This window comes from Catharus ustulatus, chromosome 5, assembly GCF_009819885.2.
Source record: "Catharus ustulatus isolate bCatUst1 chromosome 5, bCatUst1.pri.v2, whole genome shotgun sequence".
NCBI lineage: Eukaryota > Metazoa > Chordata > Aves > Passeriformes > Turdidae > Catharus > Catharus ustulatus.
The window spans coordinates 57,176,462-57,191,430 of record NC_046225.1 but is presented as its reverse complement, the minus strand read 5'-3'; the positions used below and the strand labels follow the sequence as shown (position 1 = coordinate 57,191,430).

Genomic DNA, 14,969 nt, shown 5'->3' with positions numbered 1-14,969 from the left:
AGTGATCTGTCAGTTTTTAAAGGCCTATTCCTCTCAAAAATATGCCTTGCAAAATATCTTGAGGCCATCTGATGGAAGTGGTGTCACTGTGGAAATGTTCCTGTGTTATGTGCCTCTCTCAAAGATTTGTGATAAGCAGAAATAACTTAAGGATATATTCATACAGTAGTCTCAACAGAATCCATTTTACAACTCTACCTATGCCCTCAGCAATGTATCCAGTACTCACAAAAGTGAATATGTGGGCATCATCCTGGGCACTAGCAACTACCTGGAGCCCTGGCTAAAAATTGCAATTGTGTCCTCAGCCTCCAGGATGCTCTTCTCTCTGCAAAAAAGCAAGCATGGCCACACCAAGTTTTTTTGCAACCAGTTTTTTCTGCCATCATGTAAAAAAAAGGAATAAGAAATGAGAACGTTATGCAAAGAACACTACAGGGAACACTAAGCAAAAATTGTTCTTCAGTTGGAAAAATGTCATCAGCAGATTTCCTCTTTTTGCTTCTGTAAATTGCAGCACTAGGAGAAGGAGGGGAGGGAGAAGGAGGGAAGCGGGCTTATGGCCAAAATTTTATTGGCCATTTAAATGGTAGTTCAAACATATACTAGGAAGTCTTCTGTTAAGAATCTGTTTTTTTCAGAGTTGTCTCAAGTTTATCAAAGTTTAATGCTGATTTTATTACACTGTTTACCTCAATAACAAAATTTTGAAATTAAAATAGCCACCATCTAGTGCATATTACCCCTTCATGGTGCAAAGGACAACCCTGATCCAAGAAAACATCTATTTGTCAGTATTAAGAAGAAAAAAAAAAAATCTCTTGTGACTTCAGTTTGGATTTGCAAGGTATCTAATGCTGAACTCTAGAGAGAATCTAGAAGTAAGAACCAGCATTTAAAAACAGAAAGCCTTGCCGCCAGGAGCAGTGACTTGAAATAGTATTTCTATTTAAAATCTTACAGAGGAGGAGAAAGGCTCTACGACTTCCTTACCTTATGCAATCAGAATACTGCATGAAATTATTAAAGAAAAGAGTGAGCCAATTCTCTAAACCCTAAGTAAGTAGACATAGTTACTTAGGAACAGAAACTTGAGAACTGTTAATGAAAATTGGGGACTGTTCAAGGACCTACTGCTGCTTTGTCTATGCACAGCATAAAGGAGAAGTAAAAGGAAACGAGACCAAGCTAAAATTCAACATATACAGGTGACAAATGCAAGTCAAAAGCATAAACAGCCTGTTTCAAGACAAGACTGTTCTGTATTTGCAATGGAGCAGGGACACATTCTTTTGGCTGTGCAGCAAATAGTGCCACACTGTAGAATCAGCTGCCTGTGCTCAGATACGTGAGTGCCTTCAGCACAGCGTGTCAGTCACAGGGACTGAGGCAGGAGTATGGCATGTGCTGAGTTTATGGGAGGAAATCTGAAAACTACATTTCAAATCAACAGGCCTGATTAACTTAAGTCATTTACAGCCCTGTCACTGCAAGATATCTACCTATGTAGCTAGCTAGCTAGATTACTCACCACCTTTCTACTCTCTTCTCTCCCACCAGTAAAGGTGAAATGGAAGGAAAGCAAGGGGAAAAAAACACAAACCAGAAAAAACTTGAGAATCCAAAAACTGTAGCAGAAAGATTATTTTGAAGTGTTTTCTATGAAAATATTAACACTTTTCCCTGGCTCTAGTGAGTGCATGAAACAGAACTGCTGTGTTCTGGTGCTTCCTACTCCATGCAGCTTGCAGCCAAGGACAAGTATAGGTAGCTTTTTCTACTTATGGATTTTTTGACAGGTTCCGTCTTCATCTTTTATTTCCATTAGAAATTCACACAGAGCAAACCTCAGAATTTCCAAGTGCCTCCTTAGTAACTGTCACTTAAAACACAAAAATTTCAATACTAAACTCATTACTTGCTCTCTGTCCTCCCAAACTCCCAATGATACAGAGGATTCTAAGAAAAGGAAGTGGAATGTGCTAGGTATAGTCCAAGAGAGGGATCAGCTCCATGAAGACCTAAATTTTGGAAAGAAGCTGAGGAATATCTAGCAGAGGAGTTGTCTCTCAGCTGCTGTTGCCATGCTGTTGTGAACGCCACTTTTTCTCTCATTGCAACAAAGCTCCAATAACAGTACTATCTAACTTCCACTTTTTGTGTTTTTATTGGAGAAAAGAAAATGCCAAAAGGAAATTCTTTTGCCTATGGCCAAGTAGTGTTACTCAAAAATCCTGAGTTAGAAGAGGGTTGCTAAAATCCTTTTGGAATCTCCCTTGTGCAGTGTTTCTGTACAAACACAGCACGGCATTATGTTAAATCACCACAGCTGAATGATCTCTGCAATCCATGACAGAAGGAAAACAGATTAATCATATGGGTTGAATCGCAATAGATAGGAAAGACTAATACAGAATATATCTTCTTTAATTAGGAAATCTTTCTGTCTCAGGTACTCAAAAAATCAAATTAATTCATGTAAATATTTTACATCTGGGCAGACTTTAAAATATATCAGTACAGAATATTTTAAAGTTACAGCTTCCTAGGGGGAAATTCAATAATTTTTAAAGGCCAAAACACTGAAGCCAGTAGGATTTTCCACTGTAGAATCAGGATCAAACAAAAGAGCCCCCCAGCGCTCTCCTTGACTATTGATGACAGGCACCAGGGCTCTGCAAAGGAAAATAGAAAAAGAGCACTAATGAATTTTGAAGTGAACTTGCCAAGTTGCAATACTGTCTTCATTTAAGTCTCTTCTAAGAATTTTTCCAAGGTATTAACAGGAAATAAATAGCTTATGAAAACAGTAGTATAATTTCAGTGGAGCCATTGACATACCCAGGAGCCCAAGTCAAAGCTTTTTCATGTGAGTGAGAGTCTCCATAGCCACTGGCAGAAGAGCAGACATTTCATTGCTTTAGGGGTTAGTTTGGCAAACACAAGTGGCTACAGTTGCTTTCTCTGCCCTGGCTTCCTCTGAAAGTCTTCACTACTTTTTTGGATGATCCTTTCAGTTCCTCTGGGTACCTTTCCATGCAGCGATGACCAAGCCAGCTCTAAACCTTTTCATACCAAGACAACTTCTAAAGCCAAATTTCAGATATTGAAAGAGAGTCCCTTAATGAGAAATCCTGGTTTCTGGAAGCAGGATAATCTCATTAGCAAAGCATAGGTTGCTTTCCAGCAGGGCTGACTAGCTAAGCAAGCATGGCTGTTCTTTTCCCAGTGTCTATTTTGCTGCTACATGACTGAACTGGGTTGATTTGTGTGTCCCTGCACTGGGCTGCTTAGTTATAAGTGCTGAGTCTCAGTTCTTTATGTGTAAAACGAAAGCAGTAATAGCTTCCTCCTGCCATGCATGCACGTAAAGGAGAAAATGTTAGAAGATGGAAGAGCATGTGGGTGTTTCTTGTAAAGGTTATTAGACCTGTCTAGTATCTCAGATCCCTCTCTCTGACAACTTCGTGATTTTTGAACCTGATCAGTGCCAAATGGCCATGTGATTTCATAATTTTATCCCCAGTCCTGCTTTTATCCTGTTTCCCTCCTATTAGTCACATCCTTGCTTGGAAAGCACAACAGCTCTGAGGGATGATGAGAAATGAGAGACACAGGTTATCACAGAGCTGATGCTGGGGCTCTGTGAGTTACAGAATGCCTCAAATACAGTGGAAAGCTGACTGGGTCAGAAGCTTTCCACCCACTTCCTTTTTCTGCTGCTAACACAGCAGGGTGTGAGGTGGGATATGTTAAGATCTATCCTGAAACTAAAATGAGCTCGACTATTTCATATATTTCTACTGTTAGATTGTACTGTCAGTGTCACTCAAAGTAGTGACACTTGACTGGAGGACGTAATTGAGTTGCTTGCTAAGTTAGGAGGTGGGATACACATAATGACTGGTTCTGTATATGAACAAAGAAATTACAGTCCTGAAAAGCAAGGGGGGAAAAAGCTTTTGAAAATTGTTACAAGTGCAGGCAAAACTCTTCTCTGTATCCCCTCTCCCCTTGCTTGGGTAAGATGTCTCATACATAATATGCGTTCCACATGCTACTGACTCATTTTCCTTCTCTTAATAAGATCACTTTTAAAGCAAAATTTCAGTCTTTGAAAGCAAGTCCCTGCCCTTTTATATTTAGCAAAAGTAAAGTACTTCTCTAAAATATGTCTGAATTTCTCTGCAGTGGGTTTGTGGAGGTTATATGACAGCCCTGACAGTCATAGTGAAAGAGGAATATGACCTGCTCCATACATGAACGAGGAAGTCTCCTCTTTAGGTAGCTGGTGAATTTCAGATGAAAGAGCTGAATAAGTTCCTTTTTCCAATTCAAGCTAAAAAACCCCAAAGTTCAGACCAAAAGCTAAGGAGTACAGAGGAATGAGGATTAAGTAGGAGACTATCAGTTCTGTGGCTCAGGAGGTCAAAGCCCTGCAAACTGATACTGTAAATCAGATCCAACAGAAGTCTTGCAAGTGCTTATCATACAATTTAAACATAATCTTTAACAGTTTTGTACTTACTGTGCTTCAGACCCATTTTGTAATAGCTATTTCAGCAATACATTTTCTAAAGAAGAGGTTTTTATATAAGAATTGTTAATTTAACAACCCCAGTCTGGTGCTATAAAAAAGCAGAACTATGTAATTTTACATTTTCCCTGCCCTTCATGCCTAGTTTTGAGAAATCTCATATCAGAAGGTGAAAACACTATGTATGTACTTTCTATTTCTAGCTTTTTTTGCTCTGTGGACATATGGCTTCTAAAGAGAGTCTGAATGTTTCTGTGGTTATGTTTACATGGTACAGGAGGTACATGCTGCATGTACATGTACATGGTACATGTGAAGCACCTCAAGGCAGCTGTTTTCTAGTTCTTCACTCCAAGTGTGTGGCTGAAGCATGTGTTGGCTCCCACCTGCCCATGAGTCTCTTCAAGGAGCTGGGTGGGGAGACAGTGAGCATCAGAATCTCTCTGAACTGTGACCTGGCATGTATGTGTGCTGGCTAACGTGTCTTCAGGATGGCTGGGGAAACAATGTCTCATATTTGTGGGCCTTTGATGAAGATCTTATGGTTGAACGATAATCTCATTGATTATTCTGGCCTTTTAGCAGGGGGATGGAGGTAAGTGGTGGAATTCAGTATGTCAAACACCAAACTGAGAAGACAAGTAATTGAGTTGGTTAGGAGTTTTTGCAGCTGGCATTGCTTCAACAGCTTCTACAACAGGGCAGTTCTTGTTTTCACCTTTCAAGACTGATCAAAAAAATTGGAGGGAACTCAAAGAGGACCCAAAACAATGGTTGAAGACCTGGAGGATGTACAAAGACTCAAAGGAGCTCAACCTATGTATTAGGCATGTAATAAATTTAGGAGAGAGTCTGCAAGTTGTGCTCATTGAAGAAGAAAGAATTTGGTGATAAAGCACTTCCTGACCCAATAGACACAAGTGCAAGACCTAGATGTGATCTGAGGCCTCCCCTGAAAGTCCAACAGAAAAGAAAGATTTTCCCACCATTTGGTGCAACTGAGGTTGTAGAGGGAGCTGTTGCTTCTGCTGAATGCAGTTCAGGCAATGCCTCCAGCAAGACGGGCTCTGGACAAAGCCCTGTTCTAGCCTCGGTGACAATGACACTGTTGCATCAAATGCACTGTGCATTAGAGAAGAAGCCAGACAAGACACTACATAGCTGACAAGTCTACCTGTGAATTCCTGGGGTATTCTTAAGAAGTCTGGATTGATTTTAGCATCATGAACTAGGCCTGATAAATAATTTTTTTAAACATGCATTAGGATTGAGTAAACAGGGCCTAAAGAAGCAAGGTCTGAAAAGGAAAACATTTAATTTTTGCCCTTGGAGAAAGAATTTCTTTTTTGTTTCCATTTCTGGGTGCTCTGAGAGTTGAATTTGGCAACCTAGAATCAGAGACCCAGAAATCCCATGGAACAGCTTGTTCCTAGAGGTGTCTGGCAAATTCTAGAGAAACGAGGAGATTATTTCTGTTCTCATCATAATTTAGAAGCACCATTTCAGGTAAAAACGGTGAGAGAATTTTATGTCTTTGGCCAAACTTAGAATTAAATGCTAAAGAATCTTCTGTCACATTCCACTTCAAACTGATAACAGATCCATCAAAACAAGCATTGATCAAACTTCAGACTGCACTCTGAATGACTTCAGCAACAGCTGAACTTATAGAAGTCTGAAATGACTGAAGAATGAAATTTTTCTTGCAAAGTGAAAAAAACAGCCACTTACTTGTAGAATATTTTCTTGCCTTCTCTTGAAATTATTAGATCTGGCAATGCATAAGATACATTTAACTGAGTGTACACTATAGAGGATTTCTGGCATAATGAAGGAACTTACAGGAAAATGTTATCACAAAATCCTTAAAGGAACTCAGTAACAGAAGCTCTAGTGATGCATCATTTTACTCTCCTTATCCTAATGTATGTCAATGCCGAGTTAAGTTTTGTCTCTTTTATTACCTCAAGAAATAACTCATTTGGATGTTAAAAATAAGAAAATATCTTTGGTTCTGTGGAGGCGGGAGTAAGGGATGATTCTCAGACAAGACAGATAAATTAATTATAATTTTTAATACCTATAAAATCAAGGGCCAAAAGTAATGACCAGAGAAAACTACAGACAATGTATTTAGTCATTATTAGATGAAAATGAGAAATAAGGAAATAATTAAGAAAATCTAGAAATGTTCAGTTAGTGGTTTTGTTCTTTTCTAGGGGATGGGGAATGCAACACTATATTCACATAATCTGTTGATGAAATACTACGCAGTATAGCAGTGCTCAGGGCATTTGTATTCAACACATAGAAGTAGGAGCTTTCTACTGCTCATTTATCCCACCTGTTTTGGGCTCCTCTCAGAACAGACTAAATCATTTTCTGAAAGTCCCTGAAGATAGAGGAGATGAACTCCATCCTCTGGGTCAAAGAACATAAATTTCTGTTGTAAAGTGGCATTCCTCATGAGGGCACAATAAAAAAACCCACAAATGAAAAGGTTAATCAGCCACAGGATGCAGTCAGAGGAACAAGGCAACCTGAATGCAAAAAGGGATAAGTAATCTCAGGAGGAATCAGGTGAGGAAAGTTTTTTCTTAAAATTGGGAATATATTAGTGCTATTTGCCAAGAATATTGGTAAGATACTATCTGGAAAATCTGTTCACTCATGTTTGAGAATTTAAACTTGTGCATGAGTAAAGCAGGCACCTGGATGAAATGGAGAAAATTGCTCTGGTGGAGCAGGCATGAAGGAGCTTGTCTTATTTATCATAGCAAAAAAAAAGCCTGGGATGTGATATGATTGCTTTTTGGAAATACATCAGAGGGCTAAGCACCACGAGAGGAGAAAGATATGTGAACTAACAGCATCTACAGGAAATGGAAGATCGGTAAGTAGATGGATAGATATATAAATAGATAGTCACTTTCAACGTGACTCTTTCCTGTAGCACTCATATCAGAGACTCAAAGAGTTGGAAGCTGAAACTAGAAAAACTGAATTCAGAACCAGATGAAAGTTTTAGCTGAGACGATAATTGTAGCAATTTATCAGTTTGCAGTGGATTCTGTCTCAGTGGAAGCTCTGAAATGAAAATGGCACAATTTCTCTAACAGATACCTTTCTTTTCATTCCTGGTGCTGCCCTTGAATAAGAACTGATTCATGTGCATCCTATAGCTCTTATTTTGCTGTGTGTCAACTAGGTAATTCTCAGAGTACCTAAAATCTTGTTGCTATTACTCTACGTTTTTAATTTAGAGCTCCTTTTAAATTGCAAGAATAATGTAGATCAGATTAATTGGAAATAAAAACGGGGTTCTATGCTTTAACACTTCCCGGAAACAGATTTTTTTTTTCCTGTATTTAAGCTGCCTTCTTGAATGGTTTTATTTCATACATGCTGATAGCTCAGCAGAAGGCTGTTGTTAGCTCACAATAATAGATAGCCTCTAGGTTAACTTCTGGAAGTAACTTTGGAAACTATTTTTCAGGCAAGGCTCCAAGAAAAAGAGGCACATGTTGAGGAACTGACATAACTTTTTAACACCACAACCAGCATATTTCTTCATGCAAACCCAGCCAAAACAAGTTGCCAAAATCAATATTGATCTAGTCCTTCATCCAATCAACAAATGCCATTGTTTATAAGATATAACTTTTCTTGGTTAAAGTTTAAAGCAAAATGCCAAGGATTTGAAAAACTATTAAAATGAGAGGATTTAGGTTTCCAGAAACTCTGGCTCGCTTTCAATGTCAGTGGGTATTCTGAGCCATCAGAAACTATCCAAAGAACGTCTGCAGTTTTTATATAGAACTGAATGGTGAAATGACAGCAAAGAGAACGTGAGTGCATGCACATGTGCATATGTGTGTGATATACACACCCAAAATGTACTTTACAAATATTATACTAAAAAATTGTACTTTGAATTTTTCTGCATCACTGAAATTTAGTTTGAGACTAAGGAAAAGTAATTATGCAGTATGATTAAAAGAAATTTGGAGGTTCTCCTGTTTGTTGGTAAAATGTCTGGTCTTCCAATCCATCAAAATAAAAATTGCGTTGGGTTCAGAATTCCATAAATGTGGGTTTTATAATTATAAATGCATTGAAATATTGCATAGGCATGGGATTTATTTAACCTTTTCCTTAAGATGTTTCTTTAACAGAACCTGTCAAATACTCCTAAATTTTCCATGGTAATAATATGTCCAGAACTACACAAACCCAGAGCAGGAAATGCAAATTTTTATTTCTCTTAAGAAAATATTTTAACAATTCCAGTATCTAGACTTCATTTTGTGAGATGCCCTATAAGATATTTAGATAATAGACAGGTAGACCACAGGGCAAAAAGCCAAGTTTTCAACTAAACTTCAGTCACCTCAGCAAATGAGGCCTTCATATTTCAAAGTTTTCAGTAATAATCTATGTTCTAATATCACTGTCAAGTTGCTATTTAAATATTACTGCATGCTGCTATCTGGCTTTGGCTGGCCATTTGGTAATGGTGAAGCCTCTTACTATATTGAATAGTAAAATTTGTTGATTTTCATAGTCTTTAAATGCTTGGAGACATAGTGTAGTCTGATTTTTAACAGTGTAGGCTGATTTTATTTATTTAATATTCTGAGTCTGCTGCTTTGCTTTTTCCTTTAGGATTTTTGGTTTCCTAGCTTGAGGGTGAAGTGGTTGGAACCAATTATGATTTCCAGTGTTAATTCCTGAAAAACACCACATGTGCCTATTTGCTAAGAATTCCCGTTGTTCATTGCACTGAGTGGAGCTAGTGCTGCCATGTCCCCACGTTTTACCACTTCAGTGGCCCAAGACAGTCTCTAAAGCACTCTAGCAGTTCCTCTTTGTGCCTCCACATGCTTTATCTTGTGGCACAACAGAGGGCAGTGGCTAAAATCCCCTTTTGTGCCATTTTCTTGTGGTCTTCTTGAAATTTAAAACCCCTTGTTCTGTAAACAGGCATGGCTCTGATCATGACAAAACTGATGCAAATTGCGTAAGTTTCATTTATGTTTATTTTGAAGTAGTCTCAAGGATGTAATCCAGTATCTAGCAATCAGGTTGTGAGAGTAAAGACTCAGTTCATTTGAGAGTGGGAATTTAGTACAAAAATACAAAAAAGTTACTGTCTTTTTTAGGTATTCTGAGAGTCCTTCAGGTCTTCTATGCAGAAAAAATATGAATTCATACTATTTACTGATGAACACTCAGAGAAAGATAGGTCTAGCTCTTTGAGACATTGTGCCTTCTTGCGGTCACAGTTTTGAGTTTCATCACAATTCCAGCATAGACTCTGTGGCAGGATATACATTTTAGGCAGCTAGTGTCACGATTTACAAAATACCGCAGACATTTTCTCAAAGAGGTACCCTTGTCAACCTAACTATTTTTGTGTATCTCCAAAATGAGCATTCCACTCAGACCCTGGTAAGCAGAAAAATACCTACTTATTCCTAGTCTTTACCTGCAGGCCAATCATTTTTTCCTTACTAGAAGTAATTTGGTTTGGGTTTAGAGCAAGCAAAGGTAAGTTCCCTTCCTCCATCCTGCCAGCAGAGCCAGACCTCTGTCATACGAGCTTTCTATCAACCCCAGCCCAGAACTCTGCCTGATCCTACAAATAAGGAGTGTAGTACCTTGAAGAGCCCCCAGCAGCACCTTGGATACAGCAGCACCACCAAGCTTTCAGAGGGGAAGGGACAGAGTGGAGCACAGGCTCTCCCTCTGGACTGGTCAGAAAGGGAGTGTGGCAGCAGGAGGGGCTCCTGCAGCCAGATGGGCTGGTAGGGGGCAGTCAGCCTTCTGCTGGGGCTGCTCGAGCTGTCTTGCAGACTGAGTGGTTTGCACTGTGGGGGCCTCATCTCAAAGATGAGCTGCTGCTGTCATTTTCCAGCCCTTACAGGAACAAGGTGCTATAAGCCACTAGGAGCTGTGGGACCTGGGAAGCAATGTTGGATTGGGTACACGCCAGAGCATTGCTACACTCACAGGGGAGGAATTTCATGTTTATCTGCAAATAGCCTGTTATGAGTTTGTCTACCTGTTCATGATTCACTTTTTAAATAAAATTATTTCACTGTGCTGATTGTCACTGTGACTTACAAGACTGCATTGGGTTCATTTTTTTCAGCATTTTAGGTTCAACTATGTCCATACAGCAAAACCAGAAAACCCCACTCTCCTCAATCATTGTTTATATTTCTGTATCTTGCTTAAAAGTAGGTGTTATTGTTCACACTTTTTCTTCTCTCAGATACAGAAGACCATTTTGGAGTGGACATCCAATAATATATTTTGTTTTCAGGGAGATGTTTAAAAATATTTGAAATTAATTGCCAGTAAATATTCATACTATTCCCTGCAGAAAAACTTGTTCCCAAAAGTTGCCATAGGTGACATGGAAGTTCAGGAATGATAAATGTTTCTTTTTGCTGATGATTTCACATTTTCTTCTTGCTGCTGACATTTAGACAAAGTTTTCTGCTGACATTAGAAAAAAATTATTTTCCCTTTCCAGACATTCCTGGCCAAAACATTACTTTTGTGCTTGCTTTAACATTCTTAGGTTCCCAGTTGTCCTAAACAAATTCCTTTTTATTGATCTAATGCTTACTAGGTTCAAATTCTCCCTGATTATTCTTTCACTTTATGCCTTATATCTGTAGCTGTAATAGGAAAGTTGAATTGCTTCATTTTAATACTTTTAGTAATCTTCCTTTCTGTCTGCCTAGATGCACAATAACTTTCACTTGACTTTAGGCAAGTGGCTGCACAAATTCATATGGGTTTTTTTCCAGCCCTTGTGCAAGCCAAATGAGCAATACTTTCTTCGTATGATTCTCAAAAGTAGACCAACCCCATTCGTTTGGTGCCTTTGTTTATGTGTTGTCTTACAGCAATATGGTTACAGTTTTCTCACATCTCTTACATTATCAGGCATCTTTATTTCCCTCATCACATCTAGTATTGTCCATTCTTTTGAGTTCTGGGCTTGGTTTCTCTTAACATCATTCATAATTTCTTCAGTTCTGTACAAAGTCAATTCAGGCCAAAATCAAGGCTGCAATGGCCACAAATGAATGTATTTTGACATGGTCTTAACTTCTAGAATGAACATTCAGTACAAGCCTTATGAGTTCCAGATTTGCACAGATTTTTAAACATTGCTAATTCAAAACTTTTGAATTTACTTTTATAACACCCAGACAATTAAAAGCAGGCTGGACATCAATGAACAAATCTGGGACTTGTTATGACACCATTGTTGTTAAAACAGTTCTGGCTGTTTGTATTTTGAAGCGAGAAAATTGAAAGTTATTCTGAACAAAACCAATGCCTGTGAATGCTAAACTTTTAAACTCAATTTCACTGCCTTTGGTTTTTCTACCATGGAAAAAACATTCCTAAAAAAACATGACAAAAAAGTCTTACTGAGTGTCATTATCTGGCTGCCAATCAGTAAGTAAGCAAGAAGGGAACACTCTGCAATAACACAGGAAAAGGAAAACAAAACATGCGGGCCAAATCCTAGCAGATCTGAAAAATTAAACCACTTTTAACTCAAAAGCCAAAACAGTTGGGAAGGGGCAACAGAAACGTTCAGCAGAAAAGCCTACTGCACCTTGGTAAGTTGGAAAGATTTGTTCCATCAATTGCTGCCTAGGAAGAGAAGAAAGGACACAGTTTAGCAGGAAACATACTTGTGCAAGACTTTTGACTTGTGCAAGACTCTTCTTCTTGTTTATCCCTTAAATTGATAAGAACTTTTACACAGCTGTTCCCCATGAGCAAATCTTTTATGATGGTAATACAGACCAAGAAAAATACCTTGGTTTGTGTTCATACCTTTATTCTCCAAATAAAAGCCACAGCACTGATACCTGCTAGTTGCTGTTTTCTGGAGTTCTGGATTTCTTGGATCTGCACCAGTAAAATAACAGTTTGACTTTGGAGCCAGATTTCCCATTCCCACGCTTGTACCTTTACACATTCAGATGCAGTTGGTACCACGAAAAATTGTTTGCAGCAATAGAACCTACACTAAACTTTTTCTCATGCTACTCCAAACACTCTTTAATAGCCTTTATCCTACTAACAATACAGGGATGGACACATTAGCCAAGAAAACTAAAATATTAAAGAATAACACAGTCTCCTAATTTTCGGCCCCATTGTCTCACAGTGCCAAATACCATTCTGCCATACCACATTGAGCTTTTCTACCTTAACAATCAAAAGCAATAACACAGTAATGCTCTACCATATCTTGTTTAAAGCCTTGAAGTTTCAAATAGCTGCAGGTTAAAGGCCTTATTCCTGAGTGCTTGGCTGGAGGCAAAATAGACAGCTGAAAACATGTGCAGTGTGATGAAGGTACATTACATAAGAGACTCTCCCACTTCTTCCACTCCAAAATTCATTTTAATACAAGAACAAGAATTTGTAGCAGAAGACAGTCATCCAAAAACTTCCTCATTTTGCTTTTCTGTTCATGCCACTCTTATTACCCATGAGAACGAAGCAATGGAAATAATTTAAATGCATTTCATATAACACCTTACCTTAGGGGACAGAGAGGACTATATAAATAACAGGAAGTTTCCTGGTAAAGCAGGAAGCTATTTTTAATTCTTTTCAGAAGCCCTGCAGAGAGATATGGTAGCAGTGATGCTGTGCTCTATTTTTCCTACTCATACGACCCAGCACAGTGGCTGCAGGGGCTTCCTTGTTTGGTAACCATAGCACCGCAGAATCATCTAAACCAATACACTGCTAAATGCAGAAGGTAGATAAACCAGCACTGAAACCAAGGCAATGCTAGATGCTCAGACAAACGGCAGCTTTGGAACCTTCTAAAACTAGATTGAGGTGTATCTTTAAATGGTGGTGTAATCCTTAAAATTCTGGGGACTGGGAGCCTGGAAACCCTGGCACTCACAGCCCAGGTCAACCTGAATTAGCAGTGCAGCCCCCTCTTTGGTTGGATATCTGGCAGGCAGGCAAATTTTGGCATGAGCTGGGGTTCTAGCTGACTGCTATAATGATGGAGGCCAAAATAAATTTAAAAGTCAGAGCTTTCAAAGCTTCCTTGCTCTTGGCTGGAGTAGGATCCCAAATACCCCCTGGCCCCAGGGACAGTGTGGACAGTGGGTTGTTTTGAAACTGTGGGCTCTAGGACTACAGGCTCCTAGACAGAAACCTCACAGCAATTTCTCTGCAGCCTACCAAGACCAGGACTGACAGATGTCACAGAATCACAGAAAGGTTTGAGCTGGAAGGGACCTTAATGATCATCAAGTTCTAGCCCCTTTGCCATCAGCATGGACACTTTCCCCTACACTGGGGTTGCTCCAAGCTCGATCCAACCCAGCCTTGAACATTTCCAGGGATGGGACATCCACGTCCACAACCTGGTTCCAAGACCAGCCTGTTCTCTGGGCAACCTAGTCCAGTGCTCACTCCCTACTCTCATAGTATCCAATCTAAACCTACCTCTTTCAGTAGGCATTACCCCTTGACCTACCACTACATGCCCTTGCAGAGAGTCCCTCTTCAGATTTCTCATAAGCTCTCTTCAGTTACTGGAAGGTGTTATGAGGTGTCTCCAGAGTCTTCTCTTCTCCAGGCTGAACAACCCCAGCTCTCTTGTCTGTCTTCCTAGGAGAAGTGCTCCAGACCTCTGATCATCTTCATGGCCTCCTCTGAGGCTCCAACAGGACCATGTCCTTCTGTTAGGGCCCCAGAGCTGGATGCAGTACTCCAGACTCTGTTTCATAAAAGCAGAGTAGAAAAAATTCTAGACAAGTTTTCTTTCTTTTTAAAAAAAACAAAACAAAACAAAACAAAACAAAACAGAACAAAACAAATAAAACAAAACCTAACTAGCTGACCTCTGAATGAATCTTTTCATCCTGACCAGATGGATGCATTACGCAAGAGGAAAATATAAATTCTTCAGACTATATAATAATTTCATTGGGTTAGTAAATGTGTCCCTAAAATTCCAGGAAAGTAATTTGCTGTGATGCCATCAATCTTGACTTTTAATGCTACAAAATAAGATAAAAACTCTTCCTACTCATCTAAATGATCTTGCTATGGACAAGACAGAGATTTTCTTTCTAATCACACATTAACAACTATTTATATATCATGTGTCAGCTAGAAGTGAACTAATAGAAGGACAACAGTGTAAGAACTTGCCTGAACCAGAAACCTCAATGGGCCATTTTGCCTTTGACTTTACTACAATAATATTTAGTTCTTTTTCCATGTCACTGTTCAAAGGACCCAAGTAAAACAGTCCATCGTGGGAACTGAATACAAACTGAGAATGCTTGTACTCCTGAATCTAAACTGCAAAGTGAGTTGAAACACAAAATGTCTAGTTTTTAAAGATGATACAGTT

The 14,969-nt window shown here is 39.0% G+C and overlaps 1 long non-coding RNA gene across 1 annotated transcript; it reads right to left on the bottom strand.

Moving 5' to 3' along the window:
- Positions 1 to 2,545: 2,545 nt before the first annotated feature.
- LOC116996188 lies at positions 2,546 to 13,234 on the bottom strand. The gene is made up of 3 exons (XR_004417900.1): positions 13,123 to 13,234; positions 12,183 to 12,220; positions 2,546 to 2,675 (listed from the first exon to the last, which is right to left on the bottom strand). It is a non-coding gene; the product is annotated as an uncharacterized LOC116996188 (long non-coding RNA).
- Positions 13,235 to 14,969: the final 1,735 nt, after the last annotated feature.